The sequence below is a fragment of the Phyllobates terribilis genome, unplaced genomic scaffold, assembly GCF_046119375.1.
Source record: "Phyllobates terribilis strain yellow unplaced genomic scaffold, ASM4611937v1 Scaffold_5__5_contigs__length_657084704, whole genome shotgun sequence".
Lineage (NCBI taxonomy): Eukaryota > Metazoa > Chordata > Amphibia > Anura > Dendrobatidae > Phyllobates > Phyllobates terribilis.
In genome coordinates, this window is record NW_027362765.1 from 652286123 (window position 1) to 652312680 (window position 26558).

The following is a 26558-nucleotide window of genomic DNA, read 5'->3' on the forward strand; positions in this document are numbered from 1 at the left end:
AGGGCTCCTGATTACATACCTCTCCTGCTGCTGCTGCTGCTGGCTGTCCAGCAGCAGACTGAAGGTGGCTGCTGCTGTGCACAGGTATATAAAGGCTCAGAGCCTATTATGACACGCGCAGCCAGCGTTCCATTGCCACATTCCATCTACTGCAGGCAGGATACCTGGCTGGCTGAATGTCGCTGAGAAGCTCACAGAGACCGCCATAAGCAACAGTTTAACAGAATGCCACAGACTAATCAACCAAACTTTTTGGGTTGGGTTCTCTTTTATAGTCTGCAGGCATTAAATGAAAGAAGTCAGTGTTCCAGCAGAAGGAGACAACGTTTCAGAAAAGGCATTGTAGCAAACCAAAAAAGAAATTTTAAGCGCAGCAGAGTAACCAGCGCACATACCTGTTAGCTCAGGTGAGTTTAAAAGGCTGCTGTTGATAACAAGGGCATTTGCTAAATAGATGGTGTGTGTGCAACAATATACTGAAAGGTCAATTATATTGTGCAGCTTATCTCACCACCTGTAGTTATTTAGGTGAAAGCTCCAAAATGCTTGCCTAATATGTCTGTTTATCCAAAAGGAAGTAAAAAGGGAGAGCTAGAAAGATAGCATTGCATCACATTACATGGCAATGCAATGCACAGTTGCTGAAGTTGAACCAAAATGAGCTTGTAATCTGGCTTCTGCAACTTTGAACATGAAAAATCCAATGAGGAGAAGAAAAGCAAAGCCAAAGAGTCCATCCCAAAATCCGACAAACAAGCAAAATGAACAAAAAACATTGAATTCAATTCTTTCTGATTTTAGAAACTGCATTAAAGAAGGGGTGCACCGGTCCTGGAGATACTGCAATACCAGGTCAATGCGTGGAGTGGACAGAGCAAGCTCTTTTTCCATCTCCCTGTTCTAAAAATCCATTTAATATATGGTCCCCAGATAGGGGACGTATCAGATATTAAACTGATAAGAACAGATACTACACTTGATCTTAGCCAAAAGGCCGAGAAGCGATAACCAGAATTGGTTTCAAACTACGGAGCCACCCAAGGATCTTGAAAAGTCCATTTGTGGAGATGAGCTCCTGGACTCCCGTTAAGAAGACATGTTGTCAACCTCTAGATCCCTTACATGCCTGCACTTTTCGGCTTGCTGCTGCTGCAATCCACGCGTTTTAGATCTGCATAACTCCACCTCTTTAAACACAGCACCTTCACCCCCTGCTGTTCCCACCCGCCTCAACACCGTTGGAAGGGAGGAGAACCAATTAAGGCGGGGGGTGGGGTGGAACGAGCAGCTGTCTACCCTTAGCAGGAGGGCTCCTGATTACATACCTCTCCTGCTGCTGCTGGCTGTCCAGCAGCAGACTGAAGGTGGCTGCTGCTGTGCACAGGTATATAAAGGCTCAGAGCCTATTATGACACGCGCAGCCAGCGTTCCATTGCCACATTCCATCTACTGCAGGCAGGATACCTGGCTGGCTGAATGTCGCTGAGAAGCTCACAGAGACCGCCATAAGCAACAGTTTAACAGAATGCCACAGACTAATCAACCAAACTTTTTGGGTTGGGTTCTCTTTTATAGTCTGCAGGCATTAAATGAAAGAAGTCAGTGTTCCAGCAGAAGGAGACAACGTTTCAGAAAAGGCATTGTAGCAAACCAAAAAAGAAATTTTAAGCGCAGCAGAGTAACCAGCGCACATACCTGTTAGCTCAGGTGAGTTTAAAAGGCTGCTGTTGATAACAAGGGCATTTGCTAAATAGATGGTGTGTGTGCAACAATATACTGAAAGGTCAATTATATTGTGCAGCTTATCTCACCACCTGTAGTTATTTAGGTGAAAGCTCCAAAATGCTTGCCTAATATGTCTGTTTATCCAAAAGGAAGTAAAAAGGGAGAGCTAGAAAGATAGCATTGCATCACATTACATGGCAATGCAATGCACAGTTGCTGAAGTTGAACCAAAATGAGCTTGTAATCTGGCTTCTGCAACTTTGAACATGAAAAATCCAATGAGGAGAAGAAAAGCAAAGCCAAAGAGTCCATCCCAAAATCCGACAAACAAGCAAAATGAACAAAAAACATTGAATTCAATTCTTTCTGATTTTAGAAACTGCATTAAAGAAGGGGTGCACCGGTCCTGGAGATACTGCAATACCAGGTCAATGCGTGGAGTGGACAGAGCAAGCTCTTTTTCCATCTCCCTGTTCTAAAAATCCATTTAATATATGGTCCCCAGATAGGGGACGTATCAGATATTAAACTGATAAGAACAGATACTACACTTGATCTTAGCCAAAAGGCCGAGAAGCGATAACCAGAATTGGTTTCAAACTACGGAGCCACCCAAGGATCCTGAAAAGTCCATTTGTGGAGATGAGCTCCTGGACTCCCGTTAAGAAGACATGTTGTCAACCTCTAGATCCCTTACATGCCTGCACTTTTCGGCTTGCTGCTGCTGCAATCCACGCGTTTTAGATCTGCATAACTCCACCTCTTTAAACACAGCACCTTCACCCCCTGCTGTTCCCACCCGCCTCAACACCGTTGGAAGGGAGGAGAACCAATTAAGGCGGGGGGTGGGGTGGAACGAGCAGCTGTCTACCCTTAGCAGGAGGGCTCCTGATTACATACCTCTCCTGCTGCTGCTGCTGCTGGCTGTCCAGCAGCAGACTGAAGGTGGCTGCTGCTGTGCACAGGTATATAAAGGCTCAGAGCCTATTATGACACGCGCAGCCAGCGTTCCATTGCCACATTCCATCTACTGCAGGCAGGATACCTGGCTGGCTGAATGTCGCTGAGAAGCTCACAGAGACCGCCATAAGCAACAGTTTAACAGAATGCCACAGACTAATCAACCAAACTTTTTGGGTTGGGTTCTCTTTTATAGTCTGCAGGCATTAAATGAAAGATGTCAGTGTTCCAGCAGAAGGAGACAACGTTTCAGAAAAGGCATTGTAGCAAACCAAAAAAGAAATTTTAAGCGCAGCAGAGTAACCAGCGCACATACCTGTTAGCTCAGGTGAGTTTAAAAGGCTGCTGTTGATAACAAGGGCATTTGCTAAATAGATGGTGTGTGTGCAACAATATACTGAAAGGTCAATTATATTGTGCAGCTTATCTCACCACCTGTAGTTATTTAGGTGAAAGCTCCAAAATGCTTGCCTAATATGTCTGTTTATCCAAAAGGAAGTAAAAAGGGAGAGCTAGAAAGATAGCATTGCATCACATTACATGGCAATGCAATGCACAGTTGCTGAAGTTGAACCAAAATGAGCTTGTAATCTGGCTTCTGCAACTTTGAACATGAAAAATCCAATGAGGAGAAGAAAAGCAAAGCCAAAGAGTCCATCCCAAAATCCGACAAACAAGCAAAATGAACAAAAAACATTGAATTCAATTCTTTCTGATTTTAGAAACTGCATTAAAGAAGGGGTGCACCGGTCCTGGAGATACTGCAATACCAGGTCAATGCGTGGAGTGGACAGAGCAAGCTCTTTTTCCATCTCCCTGTTCTAAAAATCCATTTAATATATGGTCCCCAGATAGGGGACGTATCAGATATTAAACTGATAAGAACAGATACTACACTTGATCTTAGCCAAAAGGCCGAGAAGCGATAACCAGAATTGGTTTCAAACTACGGAGCCACCCAAGGATCCTGAAAAGTCCATTTGTGGAGATGAGCTCCTGGACTCCCGTTAAGAAGACATGTTGTCAACCTCTAGATCCCTTACATGCCTGCACTTTTCGGCTTGCTGCTGCTGCAATCCACGCGTTTTAGATCTGCATAACTCCACCTCTTTAAACACAGCACCTTCACCCCCTGCTGTTCCCACCCGCCTCAACACCGTTGGAAGGGAGGAGAACCAATTAAGGCGGGGGGTGGGGTGGAACGAGCAGCTGTCTACCCTTAGCAGGAGGGCTCCTGATTACATACCTCTCCTGCTGCTGCTGCTGCTGGCTGTCCAGCAGCAGACTGAAGGTGGCTGCTGCTGTGCACAGGTATATAAAGGCTCAGAGCCTATTATGACACGCGCAGCCAGCGTTCCATTGCCACATTCCATCTACTGCAGGCAGGATACCTGGCTGGCTGAATGTCGCTGAGAAGCTCACAGAGACCGCCATAAGCAACAGTTTAACAGAATGCCACAGACTAATCAACCAAACTTTTTTGGGTTGGGTTCTCTTTTATAGTCTGCAGGCATTAAATGAAAGAAGTCAGTGTTCCAGCAGAAGGAGACAACGTTTCAGAAAAGGCATTGTAGCAAACCAAAAAAGAAATTTTAAGCGCAGCAGAGTAACCAGCGCACATACCTGTTAGCTCAGGTGAGTTTAAAAGGCTGCTGTTGATAACAAGGGCATTTGCTAAATAGATGGTGTGTGTGCATTAATATACTGAAAGGTCAATTATATTGTGCAGCTTATCTCACCACCTGTAGTTATTTAGGTGAAAGCTCCAAAATGCTTGACTAATATGTCTGTTTATCCAAAAGGAAGTAAAAAGGGAGAGCTAGAAAGATAGCATTGCATCACATTACATGGCAATGCAATGCACAGTTGCTGAAGTTGAACCAAAATGAGCTTGTAATCTGGCTTCTGCAACTTTGAACATGAAAAATCCAATGAGGAGAAGAAAAGCAAAGCCAAAGAGTCCATCCCAAAATCCGACAAACAAGCAAAATGAACAAAAAACATTGAATTCAATTCTTTCTGATTTTAGAAACTGCATTAAAGAAGGGGTGCACCGGTCCTGGAGATACTGCAATACCAGGTCAATGCGTGGAGTGGACAGAGCAAGCTCTTTTTCCATCTCCCTGTTCTAAAAATCCATTTAATATATGGTCCCCAGATAGGGGACGTATCAGATATTAAACTGATAAGAACAGATACTACACTTGATCTTAGCCAAAAGGCCGAGAAGCGATAACCAGAATTGGTTTCAAACTACGGAGCCACCCAAGGATCCTGAAAAGTCCATTTGTGGAGATGAGCTCCTGGACTCCCGTTAAGAAGACATGTTGTCAACCTCTAGATCCCTTACATGCCTGCACTTTTCGGCTTGCTGCTGCTGCAATCCACGCGTTTTAGATCTGCATAACTCCACCTCTTTAAACACAGCACCTTCACCCCCTGCTGTTCCCACCCGCCTCAACACCGTTGGAAGGGAGGAGAACCAATTAAGGCGGGGGGTGGGGTGGAACGAGCAGCTGTCTACCCTTAGCAGGAGGGCTCCTGATTACATACCTCTCCTGCTGCTGCTGCTGCTGGCTGTCCAGCAGCAGACTGAAGGTGGCTGCTGCTGTGCACAGGTATATAAAGGCTCAGAGCCTATTATGACACGCGCAGCCAGCGTTCCATTGCCACATTCCATCTACTGCAGGCAGGATACCTGGCTGGCTGAGTGTCGCTGAGAAGCTCACAGAGACCGCCATAAGCAACAGTTTAACAGAATGCCACAGACTAATCAACCAAACTTTTTGGGTTGGGTTCTCTTTTATAGTCTGCAGGCATTAAATGAAAGAAGTCAGTGTTCCAGCAGAGGGAGACAACGTTTCAGAAAAGGCATTGTAGCAAACCAAAAAAGAAATTTTAAGCGCAGCAGAGTAACCAGCGCACATACCTGTTAGCTCAGGTGAGTTTAAAAGGCTGCTGTTGATAACAAGGGCATTTGCTAAATAGATGGTGTGTGTGCAACAATATACTGAAAGGTCAATTATATTGTGCAGCTTATCTCACCACCTGTAGTTATTTAGGTGAAAGCTCCAAAATGCTTGCCTAATATGTCTGTTTATCCAAAAGGAAGTAAAAAGGGAGAGCTAGAAAGATAGCATTGCATCACATTACATGGCAATGCAATGCACAGTTGCTGAAGTTGAACCAAAATGAGCTTGTAATCTGGCTTCTGCAACTTTGAACATGAAAAATCCAATGAGGAGAAGAAAAGCAAAGCCAAAGAGTCCATCCCAAAATCCGACAAACAAGCAAAATGAACAAAAAACATTGAATTCAATTCTTTCTGATTTTAGAAACTGCATTAAAGAAGGGGTGCACCGGTCCTGGAGATACTGCAATACCAGGTCAATGCGTTGAGTGGACAGAGCAAGCTCTTTTTCCATCTCCCTGTTCTAAAAATCCATTTAATATATGGTCCCCAGATAGGGGACGTATCAGATATTAAACTGATAAGAACAGATACTACACTTGATCTTAGCCAAAAGGCCGAGAAGCGATAACCAGAATTGGTTTCAAACTACGGAGCCACCCAAGGATCCTGAAAAGTCCATTTGTGGAGATGAGCTCCTGGACTCCCGTTAAGAAGACATGTTGTCAACCTCTAGATCCCTTACATGCCTGCACTTTTCGGCTTGCTGCTGCTGCAATCCACGCGTTTTAGATCTGCATAACTCCACCTCTTTAAACACAGCACCTTCACCCCCTGCTGTTCCCACCCGCCTCAACACCGTTGGAAGGGAGGAGAACCAATTAAGGCGGGGGGTGGGGTGGAACGAGCAGCTGTCTACCCTTAGCAGGAGGGCTCCTGATTACATACCTCTCCTGCTGCTGCTGCTGCTGGCTGTCCAGCAGCAGACTGAAGGTGGCTGCTGCTGTGCACAGGTATATAAAGGCTCAGAGCCTATTATGACACGCGCAGCCAGCGTTCCATTGCCACATTCCATCTACTGCAGGCAGGATACCTGGCTGGCTGAATGTCGCTGAGAAGCTCACAGAGACCGCCATAAGCAACAGTTTAACAGAATGCCACAGACTAATCAACCAAACTTTTTGGGTTGGGTTCTCTTTTATAGTCTGCAGGCATTAAATGAAAGAAGTCAGTGTTCCAGCAGAGGGAGACAACGTTTCAGAAAAGGCATTGTAGCAAACCAAAAAAGAAATTTTAAGCGCAGCAGAGTAACCAGCGCACATACCTGTTAGCTCAGGTGAGTTTAAAAGGCTGCTGTTGATAACAAGGGCATTTGCTAAATAGATGGTGTGTGTGCAACAATATACTGAAAGGTCAATTATATTGTGCAGCTTATCTCACCACCTGTAGTTATTTAGGTGAAAGCTCCAAAATGCTTGCCTAATATGTCTGTTTATCCAAAAGGAAGTAAAAAGGGAGAGCTAGAAAGATAGCATTGCATCACATTACATGGCAATGCAATGCACAGTTGCTGAAGTTGAACCAAAATGAGCTTGTAATCTGGCTTCTGCAACTTTGAACATGAAAAATCCAATGAGGAGAAGAAAAGCAAAGCCAAAGAGTCCATCCCAAAATCCGACAAACAAGCAAAATGAACAAAAAACATTGAATTCAATTCTTTCTGATTTTAGAAACTGCATTAAAGAAGGGGTGCACCGGTCCTGGAGATACTGCAATACCAGGTCAATGCGTGGAGTGGACAGAGCAAGCTCTTTTTCCATCTCCCTGTTCTAAAAATCCATTTAATATATGGTCCCCAGATAGGGGACGTATCAGATATTAAACTGATAAGAACAGATTTTTTTTTTTTTTTTTTTTTTTTTTTTTTGACTCAGATTACAAAGTCTTGGAATCAACAAAAAGATAAGAAGACTCAAATCCATCATCGTGCATTCTACCAATTTTAATACTTCTCCAAATCTTTTATTTTCTTTTTCTTTTATATATATATATTTATTTATTTTTTCCCTCTTTTTTTTTTTTTTTAAAAATTATATAGTTTTGGCTATTTTTTTTTGTTTGTTTTTGTTTTTGTTTTTTTGTTTTTCCACAGGTTTTCAAAAAATCAAAGCTTACAAGGTAAGTTCATTCCATTTACATTGTTTCCATTTCTCATTTGCTTTCACCTTGCCAAGCGTCATTTTGTCCCTCCAGAAATACATGTACAAATAACTTAGACATAATTTAATACACTGGTCGACTGTTACTTCCTTATGTTTAAACACTAAAATGTTCCTTGCTTTCCACAATGCCGCCTTCACACATGCAATAATAATCCATACAATTTTAAAATCCTCCTCTCTTATCCCCATCCCATAAAATACTCTGTTAAAATCCAAAAAATTAACAGTACTCACAGCTCTCACTATATTGCACACTTTCCTCCATATTGTCTGTGCAAAATTACAATTCCAGAAGATGTGCATGGGTGTTTCACTATTCCCACACCTGGATCTTGGGCACACTTCAGATCTTACCAACCCACGCCTGTGTTGGAACTCACGGGTTGGCAGGCAGTCTTTTACTATACACCAGAGTAAATCCCTGTGTTCATTAGATAACACACTATAATTTACATTCATCCAGATTCTTTCCACAATTTTGAATGAAAAATGTTCCACAGGACTGATACCTATTCTCTCTTCCAGGATTTTTAGGATTTTTTTATGGCATTTAAGAACATTTATTTCGACCATCTTAAGTTTAAAATCTCTTAAAATTTTTTCTAAAACAATATAATTTCCTGGAGGTAAAAACCTATAAGGCCTATTTAGAGACATCTCCAACCATTTATAATTTCTAATATAGAAACCTAAATTATATATAGAAAACAACTTTAGCTTAGAGCCTGGTCCTAATAAAGTGCATACACAGTTCGCTACATACTTTGCATATAAAAAGGACCTAATATCCGGAAAACCTTTCCCACCTTTTTTCTTTGATTTATATATCTCCTCTCTCTTTACTCTTTCCATCTTGGATCTCCATAAAAAATTAAAACATACCTTAATAACTCTCTTCATGATATTATTTTGGGGGATAAAAACTGTTGAGACATATAAAAACATTGGGAGTAAAACCTGTCTAATAATTAAAATTTTTCCTTCCAGGGTAAGATCTCTCAACTGCCAGAAAGTAATCTTTTTCTTAACTCTTTCCAGCAGAGACTCCCAATTTCTTACATTACCACCTGACTCTGAGAAATAAATACCTAAAATTTTTACTTCATTCATTCTTGTTAATTTACACTCAGAATCTACAATAAAATCACCAACAGTTAAAATACCAGATTTTTCCATGTTAATTTTAAAACCCGATGCGCCCCCAAACCAATCCACTGTTCTTATGGCTCTGTTCATGCTTCTAGTGTCTTTAACTAAAACCGTCACATCATCCATATATGCCACCACTTTAACTTGTTCATTGCAACTCCCGGGAATAAAAAAACCATTGATTACCTTATCTCTCCTAAAAGCTGCTAAAAGTGGTTCAATTGCACAAATAAAAAGAATAGGGGATAAGGGACACCCCTGTTTAACGCCACAGTTTATTTTTACATTATCAGATAAAAAACCATTAATAGATATTTTGCTAAAACATGATTTGTAAAGAGATTTAATACGTTTGCTAAAAACATCCGGGCATCCCATTTTCTCTAAAACTGCAAATAAAAAATCATGGGCAACTCTATCGTACGCTTTTTCAAAATCCAAAGTAATTAGAGCAAGCTTTTGTTTTCTGTCTAAAACATCCCATAAAACATCCCTGATTAAAATCAATGAGTCGCTGATTCTCCGATTTGGCACTGCACACGTCTGATCCACTTCTATTACTGAGCCGATTACCTTTTTTAATCTATTTGCTAGTAACTTTGCATATACCTTACAGTCCGTATTTAAAAGGGTTATTGGTCTCCAATTTTTAATCAGTTCTTTATTTCCTTTCTTAAATAATAAAACAATAAGACCCTCCCACCACGACTCTGGGACACTAAAAGATGCTTCTGCTTCTAAAATTACTTCATAAAAATCCTCACCCATGATCTCCCATAAACACTTGTAAAATTCAACAGGTAGTCCATCTGCTCCCGGCGTTTTGTTATTTTGTAGCGTATTAATTGTATTAAAAACTTCCTCTTTAGTAAAATTCCCTATTAAAAAAGATTTATCTTCCGCATTAAAATTTTTTTCCAGTCCTTCTAAAAAATGTTTTTTTAGAGACACATCCGTGTTTTTAACAGAAAATAAATCATCATAAAATTCTTTTGCTTTCATCTTCTTCCCCTCCAAACTTGTTTCTCCTTCCAAAACCTTCATATAATCCTTCTTGTCACATATTTTTTTAAAAAATAATTTTGTGCATTTTTCATCCTCGTCTAAAACTTTTACTCGGGAATTAAAAATAATTTCTTTACCTTTTTCTTTCAGGCAGTTTTGGATCTTTTCTTTTGTTGTTCGGATCGCCTCCTGCAGATCACATCCGTTATTTTCGAGGTGAAAAAAACATTGCAGTTTAGCATTAAGATCATTATAAAAAATACGTTTTGCAGCAGCTTTCTTCTTTCCTTCTTTAATAAAAAATATTTTTACCTCCTTCTTGACAAAATCCCACCAATTAAAAATAGATTTAAAAAACGTTTTTTTTAGCTTCAGTTTTTCATACAGCTTTTTAAAACCTTCCATAACCACCTCGTCTTGTAGTAGGGATACATTAAATTTCCAGTGTGACGGTCTTTTATCCACATCTGATTCTATTTTAAAACTACATTCTATTATTTTATGATCTGAAAAAGGTGTTGAATGCGTTTTAAAACCTGAGCATGTTAGGGCTTGAGATATAAAAATATAATTTATTCTGGATGAAACACCTCTCCCCACCCAAGTGACTTCATGCTCCTTTTTTTGTCCATCTAATGCCCATGTATCTTTAAGATTAAAAGCTGCTAAAATATTTCTAAGACATGAAGCTGACCCATCTTTTACATTTTTTAAATGACAATTAAAATCCCCACCTAAAACTAATGGATCTACTCCAGGTAAAAACAGCTGCAACAGTTCAAACAAATGTAATCTCAAGGCTTTTTCTGCATTTGCATACACATTAAAACACCTCACTTTCTTCCCATTTTTCTGCACATCAATTCTTAAAATCCTCCCAGGGTATATCTCTTCATAATTTACAATCTCCCAATCTTTAGAGCATAAAAACCCCACACCATCACTTTTTGACTCGTTCCCACCAGAAAAGCATAAGTTACCCTTCCATATACCCTGTAAATATTCATAGCTTATTTTTTTTGTCAAATTACATTCTTGTAGAAAGATAAAATCAATATTTTCATTATTTAAAAAATCATATAAAGCAGTTCTCTTATATAGGTCGTTAAACCCCTGAACATTCAGGGACATTGAGCGGATCATCTTCTAACATTTAGTGCAGGGCTCTTCCCTCCGCCCTCATTCTCTACTGCCGGAGAAGATGGGTCTACCTCCAGATCTGATACATCCGAAGATGACACACTCCCCAGCAGACTTGTTGCTTCTAATGCCTTTACTTTCCCACCACATGGTATTCCTTCATTATCACTTCTATCCACACTTCTTTTTAGAGATTTTTCTGTGCAGTCCATTTGTACCTGCGCGCAAGGTAAGCTCTGCGACAGGGAATTAGTAGGAGTGGACTCCACTACTTCTGGAATATCACTTTCCCCTCCACAACTACTCCCTTTACTTAGTGGAGAAATTTCTTGCAACATTTGACTCTTCTCTTCTCTCTTCTGATCTTCTTTCTTCTGTTCTTCTATCTTCTTCTTTTCATTCTTATCTTCTTTCTTCTTATCTTCTTTCTTCTGCTCTTCTCTCTTTTTCCTTTCCATCTGTTTCTTTATCTCCATGGCCCTTTTTTCTATGTCCTCTATCCTCTTCTGTTTTTCCTCTTCCTTCTTTCTCTTCCTTTCTTCCAACTTCCTTTCCTCTTCTTCTTGTGATTTTTTAACCCGTTCCTCCTTCTTCTTCTCCTTCATTGCCCGTCCCTCCTCTTCCTCTTTTCTCTTTCTTTCTGTCTCCTCCTTCTCACTCCTTTCTTTCTCCTCTTCCCCTTTTTCCTCTTCAGCAGCAATGCCTGCTTCCACATCGTCTTTAGCTTCTTGTTGCTGTTCTTCAGGCGATGTGTCCATCTCCTCTACATCCTTTTTCTTATTTTTAGGGCACTCATCCATCTGGTGAGGAGTACCCATGCAACTAAAACACTTGTTACATTCTGCATCCAGATGTCCATATTTTTTACACACACGGCAGTAGTGTGGCATCCCTGGGAAGAATAAATAACCGCGGCTATGGTTGATATAAACCTGCGGCGGAGGTCTGGACACGCCCCCCTCCTCATTCGGGTTCTTCCTAAATGATACCACATTCACACGTTTCCCGTTCCACACTCCAAACTGTGTTTCCCCGCGTCTCTTAGGGATGATTTTGTCACAATACATTGATAGGTAACTTTCAACCTCAGAGTCTGTAATAAATGGACTAAACAAATGAATCGTCAGTACTTTCATTGAAAACTGAAAAGAGGGGATTACTTTCACCCCCTCCAGCTCTACCTTCTCTTTATTTACTTCATAAAGAGCATAGGCACTTTCACACTGCGAGGCTTTATTAAGCGTAACATCATAAAGTCCTCGAGAAAAAAAAGATTGAAAGCAAAAAAGATGCTCCTTGTCGATCTTCAAGAGCATACAAATAACATTGAAAATAAATTGAGAATCTTTCACCTGCCGGTGGTCAGGAGCAACCACGAACCTGATGGTGTCCTTCAGCGGATGCTCCTCCGAGAAATAATCATTCGGGTTGCTTGCTTGATTCTCCTTCCTTCCTCCAGGGTTTCTCCTTGTCTCCATGATTTTCCTCTTCTTTTCCAGATACCAAGGAAAATATCACACACGGATCGCAGCCTCCACGAAGTTCGTCCTCCCTCCAACACACCGTCCTCCGTAAAGAAAAGGCACTGCAGCTTTAGCACCGATTCCCAAAAGCAGCACTGGATATCTCCAAAGGCCAAGAATCGGTTCTGCCACCACAGTAACCTTCAGCCCAATGTCACAACCCACTACAGATCGTGCCAAAAGGCCGAGAAGCGATAACCAGAATTGGTTTCAAACTACGGAGCCACCCAAGGATCCTGAAAAGTCCATTTGTGGAGATGAGCTCCTGGACTCCCGTTAAGAAGACATGTTGTCAACCTCTAGATCCCTTACATGCCTGCACTTTTCGGCTTGCTGCTGCTGCAATCCACGCGTTTTAGATCTGCATAACTCCACCTCTTTAAACACAGCACCTTCACCCCCTGCTGTTCCCACCCGCCTCAACACCGTTGGAAGGGAGGAGAACCAATTAAGGCGGGGGGTGGGGTGGAACGAGCAGCTGTCTACCCTTAGCAGGAGGGCTCCTGATTACATACCTCTCCTGCTGCTGCTGCTGCTGGCTGTCCAGCAGCAGACTGAAGGTGGCTGCTGCTGTGCACAGGTATATAAAGGCTCAGAGCCTATTATGACACGCGCAGCCAGCGTTCCATTGCCACATTCCATCTACTGCAGGCAGGATACCTGGCTGGCTGAATGTCGCTGAGAAGCTCACAGAGACCGCCATAAGCAACAGTTTAACAGAATGCCACAGACTAATCAACCAAACTTTTTGGGTTGGGTTCTCTTTTATAGTCTGCAGGCATTAAATGAAAGAAGTCAGTGTTCCAGCAGAAGGAGACAACGTTTCAGAAAAGGCATTGTAGCAAACCAAAAAAGAAATTTTAAGCGCAGCAGAGTAACCAGCGCACATACCTGTTAGCTCAGGTGAGTTTAAAAGGCTGCTGTTGATAACAAGGGCATTTGCTAAATAGATGGTGTGTGTGCAACAATATACTGAAAGGTCAATTATATTGTGCAGCTTATCTCACCACCTGTAGTTATTTAGGTGAAAGCTCCAAAATGCTTGCCTAATATGTCTGTTTATCCAAAAGGAAGTAAAAAGGGAGAGCTAGAAAGATAGCATTGCATCACATTACATGGCAATGCAATGCACAGTTGCTGAAGTTGAACCAAAATGAGCTTGTAATCTGGCTTCTGCAACTTTGAACATGAAAAATCCAATGAGGAGAAGAAAAGCAAAGCCAAAGAGTCCATCCCAAAATCCGACAAACAAGCAAAATGAACAAAAAACATTGAATTCAATTCTTTCTGATTTTAGAAACTGCATTAAAGAAGGGGTGCACCGGTCCTGGAGATACTGCAATACCAGGTCAATGCGTGGAGTGGACAGAGCAAGCTCTTTTTCCATCTCCCTGTTCTAAAAATCCATTTAATATATGGTCCCCAGATAGGGGACGTATCAGATATTAAACTGATAAGAACAGATACTACACTTGATCTTAGCCAAAAGGCCGAGAAGCGATAACCAGAATTGGTTTCAAACTACGGAGCCACCCAAGGATCCTGAAAAGTCCATTTGTGGAGATGAGCTCCTGGACTCCCGTTAAGAAGACATGTTGTCAACCTCTAGATCCCTTACATGCCTGCACTTTTCGGCTTGCTGCTGCTGCAATCCACGCGTTTTAGATCTGCATAACTCCACCTCTTTAAACACAGCACCTTCACCCCCTGCTGTTCCCACCCGCCTCAACACCGTTGGAAGGGAGGAGAACCAATTAAGGCGGGGGGTGGGGTGGAACGAGCAGCTGTCTACCCTTAGCAGGAGGGCTCCTGATTACATACCTCTCCTGCTGCTGCTGCTGCTGGCTGTCCAGCAGCAGACTGAAGGTGGCTGCTGCTGTGCACAGGTATATAAAGGCTCAGAGCCTATTATGACACGCGCAGCCAGCGTTCCATTGCCACATTCCATCTACTGCAGGCAGGATACCTGGCTGGCTGAATGTCGCTGAGAAGCTCACAGAGACCGCCATAAGCAACAGTTTAACAGAATGCCACAGACTAATCAACCAAACTTTTTGGGTTGGGTTCTCTTTTATAGTCTGCAGGCATTAAATGAAAGAAGTCAGTGTTCCAGCAGAAGGAGACAACGTTTCAGAAAAGGCATTGTAGCAAACCAAAAAAGAAATTTTAAGCGCAGCAGAGTAACCAGCGCACATACCTGTTAGCTCAGGTGAGTTTAAAAGGCTGCTGTTGATAACAAGGGCATTTGCTAAATAGATGGTGTGTGTGTAACAATATACTGAAAGGTCAATTATATTGTGCAGCTTATCTCACCACCTGTAGTTATTTAGGTGAAAGCTCCAAAATGCTTGCCTAATATGTCTGTTTATCCAAAAGGAAGTAAAAAGGGAGAGCTAGAAAGATAGCATTGCATCACATTACATGGCAATGCAATGCACAGTTGCTGAAGTTGAACCAAAATGAGCTTGTAATCTGGCTTCTGCAACTTTGAACATGAAAAATCCAATGAGGAGAAGAAAAGCAAAGCCAAAGAGTCCATCCCAAAATCCGACAAACAAGCAAAATGAACAAAAAACATTGAATTCAATTCTTTCTGATTTTAGAAACTGCATTAAAGAAGGGGTGCACCGGTCCTGGAGATACTGCAATACCAGGTCAATGTGTGGAGTGGACAGAGCAAGCTCTTTTTCCATCTCCCTGTTCTAAAAATCCATTTAATATATGGTCCCCAGATAGGGGACGTATCAGATATTAAACTGATAAGAACAGATTTTTTTATCGAAAGCCCGAATTCGTGTACAAAACCCGAGTGCGCTTAAAAAAGTGACAAGTGCCACAAAAAAAGTGCACTAGGATGCTGGACTTCTTGAAACCCTCTCCAAAAGGAGAAGGGTCCCCCAAACCATTCCCCGTCCCTCCGAGCCAGAAGGCCACAGCGAGGAACAGGGACAAATAGCCACCTCCAGCCGAAACCAGAGGCGACCCAATCTTACCTCACTTGATCTTAGCCAAAAGGCCGAGAAGCGATAACCAGAATTGGTTTCAAACTACGGAGCCACCCAAGGATCCTGAAAAGTCCATTTGTGGAGATGAGCTCCTGGACTCCCGTTAAGAAGACATGTTGTCAACCTCTAGATCCCTTACATGCCTGCACTTTTCGGCTTGCTGCTGCTGCAATCCACGCGTTTTAGATCTGCATAACTCCACCTCTTTAAACACAGCACCTTCACCCCCTGCTGTTCCCACCCGCCTCAACACCGTTGGAAGGGAGGAGAACCAATTAAGGCGGGGGGTGGGGTGGAACGAGCAGCTGTCTACCCTTAGCAGGAGGGCTCCTGATTACATACCTCTCCTGCTGCTGCTGCTGCTGGCTGTCCAGCAGCAGACTGAAGGTGGCTGCTGCTGTGCACAGGTATATAAAGGCTCAGAGCCTATTATGACACGCGCAGCCAGCGTTCCATTGCCACATTCCATCTACTGCAGGCAGGATACCTGGCTGGCTGAATGTCGCTGAGAAGCTCACAGAGACCGCCATAAGCAACAGTTTAACAGAATGCCACAGACTAATCAACCAAACTTTTTGGGTTGGGTTCTCTTTTATAGTCTGCAGGCATTAAATGAAAGAAGTCAGTGTTCCAGCAGAGGGAGACAACGTTTCAGAAAAGGCATTGTAGCAAACCAAAAAAGAAATTTTAAGCGCAGCAGAGTAACCAGCGCACATACCTGTTAGCTCAGGTGAGTTTAAAAGGCTGCTGTTGATAACAAGGGCATTTGCTAAATAGATGGTGTGTGTGCAACAATATACTGAAAGGTCAATTATATTGTGCAGCTTATCTCACCACCTGTAGTTATTTAGGTGAAAGCTCCAAAATGCTTGCCTAATATGTCTGTTTATCCAAAAGGAAGTAAAAAGGGAGAGCTAGAAAGATAGCATTGCATCACATTACATGGCAATGCAATGCACAGTTGCTGAAGTTGAACCAAAATGAGCTTGTAATCTGGCTTCTGCAACTTTGAACATGAAAAATCCAATGAGGAGAAGAAAAGCAAAGCCAAAGAGTCCATCCCAAAATCCGACAAACAAGCAAAATGAACAAAAAACATTGAATTCAATTCTTTCTGATTTTAGAAACTGCATTAAAGAAGGGGTGCACCGGTCCTGGAGATACTGCAAAACCAGGTCAATGCGTGGAGTGGACAGAGCAAGCTCTTTTTCAATCTCCCTGTTCTAAAAATCCATTTAATATATGGTCCCCAGATAGGGGACGTATCAGATATTAAACTGATAAGAACAGATACTACACTTGATCTTAGCCAAAAGGCCGAGAAGCGATAACCAGAATTGGTTTCAAACTACGGAGCCACCCAAGGATCCTGAAAAGTCCATTTGTGGAGATGAGCTCCTGGACTCCCGTTAAGAAGACATGTTGTCAACCTCTAGATCCCTTACATGCCTGCACTTTTCGGCTTGCTGCTGCTGCAATCCACGCGTTTTAGATCTGCATAACTCCACCTCTTTAAACACAGCACCTTCACCCCCTGCTGTTCCCACCCGCCTCAACACCGTTGGAAGGGAGGAGAACCAATTAAGGCGGGGGGTGGGGTGGAACGAGCAGCTGTCTACCCTTAGCAGGAGGGCTCCTGATTACATACCTCTCCTGCTGCTGCTGCTGCTGGCTGTCCAGCAGCAGACTGAAGGTGGCTGCTGCTGTGCACAGGTATATAAAGGCTCAGAGCCTATTATGACACGCGCAGCCAGCGTTCCATTGCCACATTCCATCTACTGCAGGCAGGATACCTGGCTGGCTGAATGTCGCTGAGAAGCTCACAGAGACCGCCATAAGCAACAGTTTAACAGAATGCCACAGACTAATCAACCAAACTTTTTGGGTTGGGTTCTCTTTTATAGTCTGCAGGCATTAAATGAAAGAAGTCAGTGTTCCAGCAGAGGGAGACAACGTTTCAGAAAAGGCATTGTAGCAAACCAAAAAAGAAATTTTAAGCGCAGCAGAGTAACCAGCGCACATACCTGTTAGCTCAGGTGAGTTTAAAAGGCTGCTGTTGATAACAAGGGCATTTGCTAAATAGATGGTGTGTGTGCAACAATATACTGAAAGGTCAATTATATTGTGCAGCTTATCTCACCACCTGTAGTTATTTAGGTGAAAGCTCCAAAATGCTTGCCTAATATGTCTGTTTATCCAAAAGGAAGTAAAAAGGGAGAGCTAGAAAGATAGCATTGCATCACATTACATGGCAATGCAATGCACAGTTGCTGAAGTTGAACCAAAATGAGCTTGTAATCTGGCTTCTGCAACTTTGAACATGAAAAATCCAATGAGGAGAAGAAAAGCAAAGCCAAAGAGTCCATCCCAAAATCCGACAAACAAGCAAAATGAACAAAAAACATTGAATTCAATTCTTTCTGATTTTAGAAACTGCATTAAAGAAGGGGTGCACCGGTCCTGGAGATACTGCAATACCAGGTCAATGCGTGGAGTGGACAGAGCAAGCTCTTTTTCCATCTCCCTGTTCTAAAAATCCATTTAATATATGGTCCCCAGATAGGGGACGTATCAGATATTAAACTGATAAGAACAGATTTTTTTTTTTTTTTTTTTTTTTTGACTCAGATTACAAAGTCTTGGAATCAACAAAAAGATAAGAAGACTCAAATCCATCATCGTGCATTCTACCAATTTTAATACTTCTCCAAATCTTTTATTTTCTTTTTCTTTTATATATATATATTTATTTATTTTTTCCCTCTTTTTTTTTTTTTAAAAAAATTATATAGTTTTGGCTATTTTTTTTTGTTTGTTTTTGTTTTTGTTTTTTTGTTTTTCCACAGGTTTTCAAAAAATCAAAGCTTACAAGGTAAGTTCATTCCATTTACATTGTTTCCATTTCTCATTTGCTTTCACCTTGCCAAGCGTCATTTTGTCCCTCCAGAAATACATGTACAAATAACTTAGACATAATTTAATACACTGGTCGACTGTTACTTCCTTATGTTTAAACACTAAAATGTTCCTTGCTTTCCACAATGCCGCCTTCACACATGCAATAATAATCCATACAATTTTAAAATCCTCCTCTCTTATCCCCATCCCATAAAATACTCTGTTAAAATCCAAAAAATTAACAGTACTCACAGCTCTCACTATATTGCACACTTTCCTCCATATTGTCTGTGCAAAATTACAATTCCAGAAGATGTGCATGGGTGTTTCACTATTCCCACACCTGGATCTTGGGCACACTTCAGATCTTACCAACCCACGCCTGTGTTGGAACTCACGGGTTGGCAGGCAGTCTTTTACTATACACCAGAGTAAATCCCTGTGTTCATTAGATAACACACTATAATTTACATTCATCCAGATTCTTTCCACAATTTTGAATGAAAAATGTTCCACAGGACTGATACCTATTCTCTCTTCCAGGATTTTTAGGATTTTTTTATGGCATTTAAGAACATTTATTTCGACCATCTTAAGTTTAAAATCTCTTAAAATTTTTTCTAAAACAATATAATTTCTTGGAGGTAAAAACCTATAAGGCCTATTTAGAGACATCTCCAACCATTTATAATTTCTAATATAGAAACCTAAATTATATATAGAAAACAACTTTAGCTTAGAGCCTGGTCCTAATAAAGTGCATACACAGTTCGCTACATACTTTGCATATAAAAAGGACCTAATATCCGGAAAACCTTTCCCACCTTTTTTCTTTGATTTATATATCTCCTCTCTCTTTACTCTTTCCATCTTGGATCTCCATAAAAAATTAAAACATACCTTAATAACTCTCTTCATGATATTATTTTGGGGGATAAAAACTGTTGAGACATATAAAAACATTGGGAGTAAAACCTGTCTAATAATTAAAATTTTTCCTTCCAGGGTAAGATCTCTCAACTGCCAGAAAGTAATCTTTTTCTTAACTCTTTCCAGCAGAGACTCCCAATTTCTTACATTACCACCTGACTCTGAGAAATAAATACCTAAAATTTTTACTTCATTCATTCTTGTTAATTTACACTCAGAATCTACAATAAAATCACCAACAGTTAAAATACCAGATTTTTCCATGTTAATTTTAAAACCCGATGCGCCCCCAAACCAATCCACTGTTCTTATGGCTCTGTTCATGCTTCTAGTGTCTTTAACTAAAACCGTCACATCATCCATATATGCCACCACTTTAACTTGTTCATTGCAACTCCCGGGAATAAAAAAACCATTGATTACCTTATCTCTCCTAAAAGCTGCTAAAAGTGGTTTAATTGCACAAATAAAAAGAATAGGGGATAAGGGACACCCCTGTTTAACGCCACAGTTTATTTTTACATTATCAGATAAAAAACCATTAATAGATATTTTGCTAAAACATGATTTGTAAAGAGATTTAATACGTTTGCTAAAAACATCCGGGCATCCCATTTTCTCTAAAACTGCAAATAAAAAATCATGGGCAACTCTATCGTACGCTTTTTCAAAATCCAAAGTAATTAGAGCAAGCTTTTGTTTTCTGTCTAAAACATCCCATAAAACATCCCTGATTAAAATCAATGAGTCGCTGATTCTCCGATTTGGCACTGCACACGTCTGATCCACTTCTATTACTGAGCCGATTACCTTTTTTAATCTATTTGCTAGTAACTTTGCATATACCTTACAGTCCGTATTTAAAAGGGTTATTGGTCTCCAATTTTTAATCAGTTCTTTATTTCCTTTCTTAAATAATAAAACAATAAGACCCTCCCACCACGACTCTGGGACACTAAAAGATGCTTCTGCTTCTAAAATTACTTCATAAAAATCCTCACCCATGATCTCCCATAAACACTTGTAAAATTCAACAGGTAGTCCATCTGCTCCCGGCGTTTTGTTATTTTGTAGCGTATTAATTGTATTAAAAACTTCCTCTTTAGTAAAATTCCCTATTAAAAAAGATTTATCTTCCGCATTAAAATTTTTTTCCAGTCCTTCTAAAAAATGTTTTTTTAGAGACACATCCGTGTTTTTAACAGAAAATAAATCATCATAAAATTCTTTTGCTTTCATCTTCTTCCCCTCCAAACTTGTTTCTCCTTCCAAAACCTTCATATAATCCTTCTTGTCACATATTTTTTTAAAAAAGAATTTTGTGCATTTTTCATCCTCGTCTAAAACTTTTACTCGGGAATTAAAAATAATTTCTTTACCTTTTTCTTTCAGGCAGTTTTGGATCTTTTCTTTTGTTGTTCGGATCGCCTCCTGCAGATCACATCCGTTATTTTCGAGGTGAAAAAAACATTGCAGTTTAGCATTAAGATCATTATAAAAAATACGTTTTGCAGCAGCTTTCTTCTTTCCTTCTTTAATAAAAAATATTTTTACCTCCTTCTTGACAAAATCCCACCAATTAAAAATAGATTTAAAAAACGTTTTTTTTAGCTTCAGTTTTTCATACAGCTTTTTAAAACCTTCCATAACCACCTCGTCTTGTAGTAGGGATACATTAAATTTCCAGTGTGACGGTCTTTTATCCACATCTGATTCTATTTTAAAACTACATTCTATTATTTTATGATCTGAAAAAGGTGTTGAATGCGTTTTAAAACCTGAGCATGTTAGGGCTTGAGATATAAAAATATAATTTATTCTGGATGAAACACCTCTCCCCACCCAAGTGACTTCATGCTCCTTTTTTTGTCCATCTAATGCCCATGTATCTTTAAGATTAAAAGCTGCTAAAATATTTCTAAGACATGAAGCTGACCCATCTTTTACATTTTTTAAATGACAATTAAAATCCCCACCTAAAACTAATGGATCTACTCCAGGTAAAAACAGCTGCAACAGTTCAAACAAATGTAATCTCAAGGCTTTTTCTGCATTTGCATACACATTAAAACACCTCACTTTCTTCCCATTTTTCTGCACATCAATTCTTAAAATCCTCCCAGGGTATATCTCTTCATAATTTACAATCTCCCAATCTTTAGAGCATAAAAACCCCACACCATCACTTTTTGACTCGTTCCCACCAGAAAAGCATAAGTTACCCTTCCATATACCCTGTAAATATTCATAGCTTATTTTTTTTGTCAAATTACATTCTTGTAGAAAGATAAAATCAATATTTTCATTATTTAAAAAATCATATAAAGCAGTTCTCTTATATAGGTCGTTAAACCCCTGAACATTCAGGGACATTGAGCGGATCATCTTCTAACATTTAGTGCAGGGCTCTTCCCTCCGCCCTCATTCTCTACTGCCGGAGAAGATGGGTCTACCTCCAGATCTGATACATCCGAAGATGACACACTCCCCAGCAGACTTGTTGCTTCTAATGCCTTTACTTTCCCACCACATGGTATTCCTTCATTATCACTTCTATCCACACTTCTTTTTAGAGATTTTTCTGTGCAGTCCATTTGTACCTGCGCGCAAGGTAAGCTCTGCGACAGGGAATTAGTAGGAGTGGACTCCACTACTTCTGGAATATCACTTTCCCCTCCACAACTACTCCCTTTACTTAGTGGAGAAATTTCTTGCAACATTTGACTCTTCTCTTCTCTCTTCTGATCTTCTTTCTTCTGTTCTTCTATCTTCTTCTTTTCATTCTTATCTTCTTTCTTCTTATCTTCTTTCTTCTGCTCTTCTCTCTTTTTCCTTTCCATCTGTTTCTTTATCTCCATGGCCCTTTTTTCTATGTCCTCTATCCTCTTCTGTTTTTCCTCTTCCTTCTTTCTCTTCCTTTCTTCCAACTTCCTTTCCTCTTCTTCTTGTGATTTTTTAACCCGTTCCTCCTTCTTCTTCTCCTTCATTGCCCGTCCCTCCTCTTCCTCTTTTCTCTTTCTTTCTGTCTCCTCCTTCTCACTCCTTTCTTTCTCCTCTTCCCCTTTTTCCTCTTCAGCAGCAATGCCTGCTTCCACATCGTCTTTAGCTTCTTGTTGCTGTTCTTCAGGCGATGTGTCCATCTCCTCTACATCCTTTTTCTTATTTTTAGGGCACTCATCCATCTGGTGAGGAGTACCCATGCAACTAAAACACTTGTTACATTCTGCATCCAGATGTCCATATTTTTTACACACACGGCAGTAGTGTGGCATCCCTGGGAAGAATAAATAACCGCGGCTATGGTTGATATAAACCTGCGGCGGAGGTCTGGACACGCCCCCCTCCTCATTCGGGTTCTTCCTAAATGATACCACATACACACGTTTCCCGTTCCACACTCCAAACTGTGTTTCCCCGCGTCTCTTAGGGATGATTTTGTCACAATACATTGATAGGTAACTTTCAACCTCAGAGTCTGTAATAAATGGACTAAACAAATGAATCGTCAGTACTTTCATTGAAAACTGAAAAGAGGGGATTACTTTCACCCCCTCCAGCTCTACCTTCTCTTTATTTACTTCATAAAGAGCATAGGCACTTTCACACTGCGAGGCTTTATTAAGCGTAACATCATAAAGTCCTCGAGAAAAAAAAGATTGAAAGCAAAAAAGATGCTCCTTGTCGATCTTCAAGAGCTTACAAATAACATTGAAAATAAATTGAGAATCTTTCACCTGCCGGTGGTCAGGAGCAACCACGAACCTGATGGTGTCCTTCAGCGGATGCTCCTCCGAGAAATAATCATTCGGGTTGCTTGCTTGATTCTCCTTCCTTCCTCCAGGGTTTCTCCTTGTCTCCATGATTTTCCTCTTCTTTTCCAGATACCAAGGAAAATATCACACACGGATCGCAGCCTCCACGAAGTTCGTCCTCCCTCCAACACACCGTCCTCCGTAAAGAAAAGGCACTGCAGCTTTAGCACCGATTCCCAAAAGCAGCACTGGATATCTCCAAAGGCCAAGAATCGGTTCTGCCACCACAGTAACCTTCAGCCCAATGTCACAACCCACTACAGATCGTGCCAAAAGGCCGAGAAGCGATAACCAGAATTGGTTTCAAACTACGGAGCCACCCAAGGATCCTGAAAAGTCCATTTGTGGAGATGAGCTCCTGGACTCCCGTTAAGAAGACATGTTGTCAACCTCTAGATCCCTTACATGCCTGCACTTTTCGGCTTGCTGCTGCTGCAATCCACGCGTTTTAGATCTGCATAACTCCACCTCTTTAAACACAGCACCTTCACCCCCTGCTGTTCCCACCCGCCTCAACACCGTTGGAAGGGAGGAGAACCAATTAAGGCGGGGGGTGGGGTGGAACGAGCAGCTGTCTACCCTTAGCAGGAGGGCTCCTGATTACATACCTCTCCTGCTGCTGCTGCTGCTGGCTGTCCAGCAGCAGACTGAAGGTGGCTGCTGCTGTGCACAGGTATATAAAGGCTCAGAGCCTATTATGACACGCGCAGCCAGCGTTCCATTGCCACATTCCATCTACTGCAGGCAGGATACCTGGCTGGCTGAATGTCGCTGAGAAGCTCACAGAGACCGCCATAAGCAACAGTTTAACAGAATGCCACAGACTAATCAACCAAACTTTTTGGGTTGGGTTCTCTTTTATAGTCTGCAGGCATTAAATGAAAGAAGTCAGTGTTCCAGCAGAAGGAGACAACGTTTCAGAAAAGGCATTGTAGCAAACCAAAAAAGAAATTTTAAGCGCAGCAGAGTAACCAGCGCACATACCTGTTAGCTCAGGTGAGTTTAAAAGGCTGCTGTTGATAACAAGGGCATTTGCTAAATAGATGGTGTGTGTGCAACAATATACTGAAAGGTCAATTATATTGTGCAGCTTATCTCACCACCTGTAGTTATTTAGGTGAAAGCTCCAAAATGCTTGCCTAATATGTCTGTTTATCCAAAAGGAAGTAAAAAGGGAGAGCTAGAAAGATAGCATTGCATCACATTACATGGCAATGCAATGCACAGTTGCTGAAGTTGAACCAAAATGAGCTTGTAATCTGGCTTCTGCAACTTTGAACATGAAAAATCCAATGAGGAGAAGAAAAGCAAAGCCAAAGAGTCCATCCCAAAATCCGACAAACAAGCAAAATGAACAAAAAACATTGAATTAAATTCTTTCTGATTTTAGAAACTGCATTAAAGAAGGGGTGCACCGGTCCTGGAGATACTGCAATACCAGGTCAATGCGTGGAGTGGACAGAGCAAGCTCTTTTTCCATCTCCCTGTTCTAAAAATCCATTTAATATATGGTCCCCAGATAGGGGACGTATCAGATATTAAACTGATAAGAACAGATACTACACTTGATCTTAGCCAAAAGGCCGAGAAGCGATAACCAGAATTGGTTTCAAACTACGGAGCCACCCAAGGATCCTGAAAAGTCCATTTGTGGAGATGAGCTCCTGGACTCCCGTTAAGAAGACATGTTGTCAACCTCTAGATCCCTTACATGCCTGCACTTTTCGGCTTGCTGCTGCTGCAATCCACGCGTTTTAGATCTGCATAACTCCACCTCTTTAAACACAGCACCTTCACCCCCTGCTGTTCCCACCCGCCTCAACACCGTTGGAAGGGAGGAGAACCAATTAAGGCGGGGGGTGGGGTGGAACGAGCAGCTGTCTACCCTTAGCAGGAGGGCTCCTGATTACATACCTCTCCTGCTGCTGCTGCTGCTGGCTGTCCAGCAGCAGACTGAAGGTGGCTGCTGCTGTGCACAGGTATATAAAGGCTCAGAGCCTATTATGACACGCGCAGCCAGCGTTCCATTGCCACATTCCATCTACTGCAGGCAGGATACCTGGCTGGCTGAATGTCGCTGAGAAGCTCACAGAGACCGCCATAAGCAACAGTTTAACAGAATGCCACAGACTAATCAACCAAACTTTTTGGGTTGGGTTCTCTTTTATAGTCTGCAGGCATTAAATGAAAGAAGTCAGTGTTCCAGCAGAAGGAGACAACGTTTCAGAAAAGGCATTGTAGCAAACCAAAAAAGAAATTTTAAGCGCAGCAGAGTAACCAGCGCACATACCTGTTAGCTCAGGTGAGTTTAAAAGGCTGCTGTTGATAACAAGGGCATTTGCTAAATAGATGGTGTGTGTGCAACAATATACTGAAAGGTCAATTATATTGTGCAGCTTATCTCACCACCTGTAGTTATTTAGGTGAAAGCTCCAAAATGCTTGCCTAATATGTCTGTTTATCCAAAAGGAAGTAAAAAGGGAGAGCTAGAAAGATAGCATTGCATCACATTACATGGCAATGCAATGCACAGTTGCTGAAGTTGAACCAAAATGAGCTTGTAATCTGGCTTCTGCAACTTTGAACATGAAAAATCCAATGAGGAGAAGAAAAGCAAAGCCAAAGAGTCCATCCCAAAATCCGACAAACAAGCAAAATGAACAAAAAACATTGAATTCAATTCTTTCTGATTTTAGAAACTGCATTAAAGAAGGGGTGCACCGGTCCTGGAGATACTGCAATACCAGGTCAATGCGTGGAGTGGACAGAGCAAGCTCTTTTTCCATCTCCCTGTTCTAAAAATCCATTTAATATATGGTCCCCAGATAGGGGACGTATCAGATATTAAACTGATAAGAACAGATTTTTTTAACGAAAGCCCGAATTCGTGTACAAAACCCGAGTGCGCTTAAAAAAGTGACAAGTGCCACAAAAAAAGTGCACTAGGATGCTGGACTTCTTGAAACCCTCTCCAAAAGGAGAAGGGTCCCCCAAACCATTCCCCGTCCCTCCGAGCCAGAAGGCCACAGCGAGGAACAGGGACAAATAGCCACCTCCAGCCGAAACCAGAGGCGACCCAATCTTACCTCACTTGATCTTAGCCAAAAGGCCGAGAAGCGATAACCAGAATTGGTTTCAAACTACGGAGCCACCCAAGGATCCTGAAAAGTCCATTTGTGGAGATGAGCTCCTGGACTCCCGTTAAGAAGACATGTTGTCAACCTCTAGATCCCTTACATGCCTGCACTTTTCGGCTTGCTGCTGCTGCAATCCACGCG

At 41.4% G+C, this 26558-nt stretch overlaps 9 non-coding genes and 3 pseudogenes across 9 annotated transcripts; all 12 read right to left on the reverse strand.

Moving 5' to 3' along the window:
* Window positions 1-815: 815 nt before the first annotated feature.
* LOC141274674 (U2 spliceosomal RNA) lies at window positions 816-1006 on the reverse strand. Its single transcript, XR_012322945.1, has one exon. It is a non-coding gene; the product is annotated as a U2 spliceosomal RNA (small nuclear RNA).
* A 1109-nt stretch (window positions 1007-2115) lies between these two features.
* LOC141274675 (U2 spliceosomal RNA) lies at window positions 2116-2306 on the reverse strand. Its single transcript, XR_012322946.1, has one exon. It is a non-coding gene; the product is annotated as a U2 spliceosomal RNA (small nuclear RNA).
* Window positions 2307-3421: 1115 nt separating this feature from the next.
* Window positions 3422-3612, reverse strand: LOC141274676 (U2 spliceosomal RNA). Its single transcript, XR_012322947.1, has one exon. It is a non-coding gene; the product is annotated as a U2 spliceosomal RNA (small nuclear RNA).
* Window positions 3613-4728: 1116 nt separating this feature from the next.
* Window positions 4729-4919, reverse strand: LOC141274677 (U2 spliceosomal RNA). The gene has a single exon (XR_012322948.1). It is a non-coding gene; the product is annotated as a U2 spliceosomal RNA (small nuclear RNA).
* A 1115-nt stretch (window positions 4920-6034) lies between these two features.
* On the reverse strand, window positions 6035-6225 carry LOC141150037 (U2 spliceosomal RNA). The gene has a single exon (XR_012246309.1). It is a non-coding gene; the product is annotated as a U2 spliceosomal RNA (small nuclear RNA).
* A 1115-nt stretch (window positions 6226-7340) lies between these two features.
* LOC141150440 (U2 spliceosomal RNA) lies at window positions 7341-7562 on the reverse strand (annotated as a pseudogene).
* A 6384-nt stretch (window positions 7563-13946) lies between these two features.
* On the reverse strand, window positions 13947-14137 carry LOC141274678 (U2 spliceosomal RNA). The gene has a single exon (XR_012322949.1). It is a non-coding gene; the product is annotated as a U2 spliceosomal RNA (small nuclear RNA).
* A 1115-nt stretch (window positions 14138-15252) lies between these two features.
* On the reverse strand, window positions 15253-15431 carry LOC141150482 (U2 spliceosomal RNA; annotated as a pseudogene).
* Window positions 15432-16778: 1347 nt separating this feature from the next.
* On the reverse strand, window positions 16779-16969 carry LOC141149823 (U2 spliceosomal RNA). Its single transcript, XR_012246107.1, has one exon. It is a non-coding gene; the product is annotated as a U2 spliceosomal RNA (small nuclear RNA).
* Window positions 16970-18084: 1115 nt separating this feature from the next.
* Window positions 18085-18300, reverse strand: LOC141150410 (U2 spliceosomal RNA; annotated as a pseudogene).
* A 6384-nt stretch (window positions 18301-24684) lies between these two features.
* Window positions 24685-24875, reverse strand: LOC141274679 (U2 spliceosomal RNA). The gene has a single exon (XR_012322950.1). It is a non-coding gene; the product is annotated as a U2 spliceosomal RNA (small nuclear RNA).
* A 1115-nt stretch (window positions 24876-25990) lies between these two features.
* Window positions 25991-26177, reverse strand: LOC141150617 (U2 spliceosomal RNA). The gene has a single exon (XR_012246768.1). It is a non-coding gene; the product is annotated as a U2 spliceosomal RNA (small nuclear RNA).
* Window positions 26178-26558: the final 381 nt, after the last annotated feature.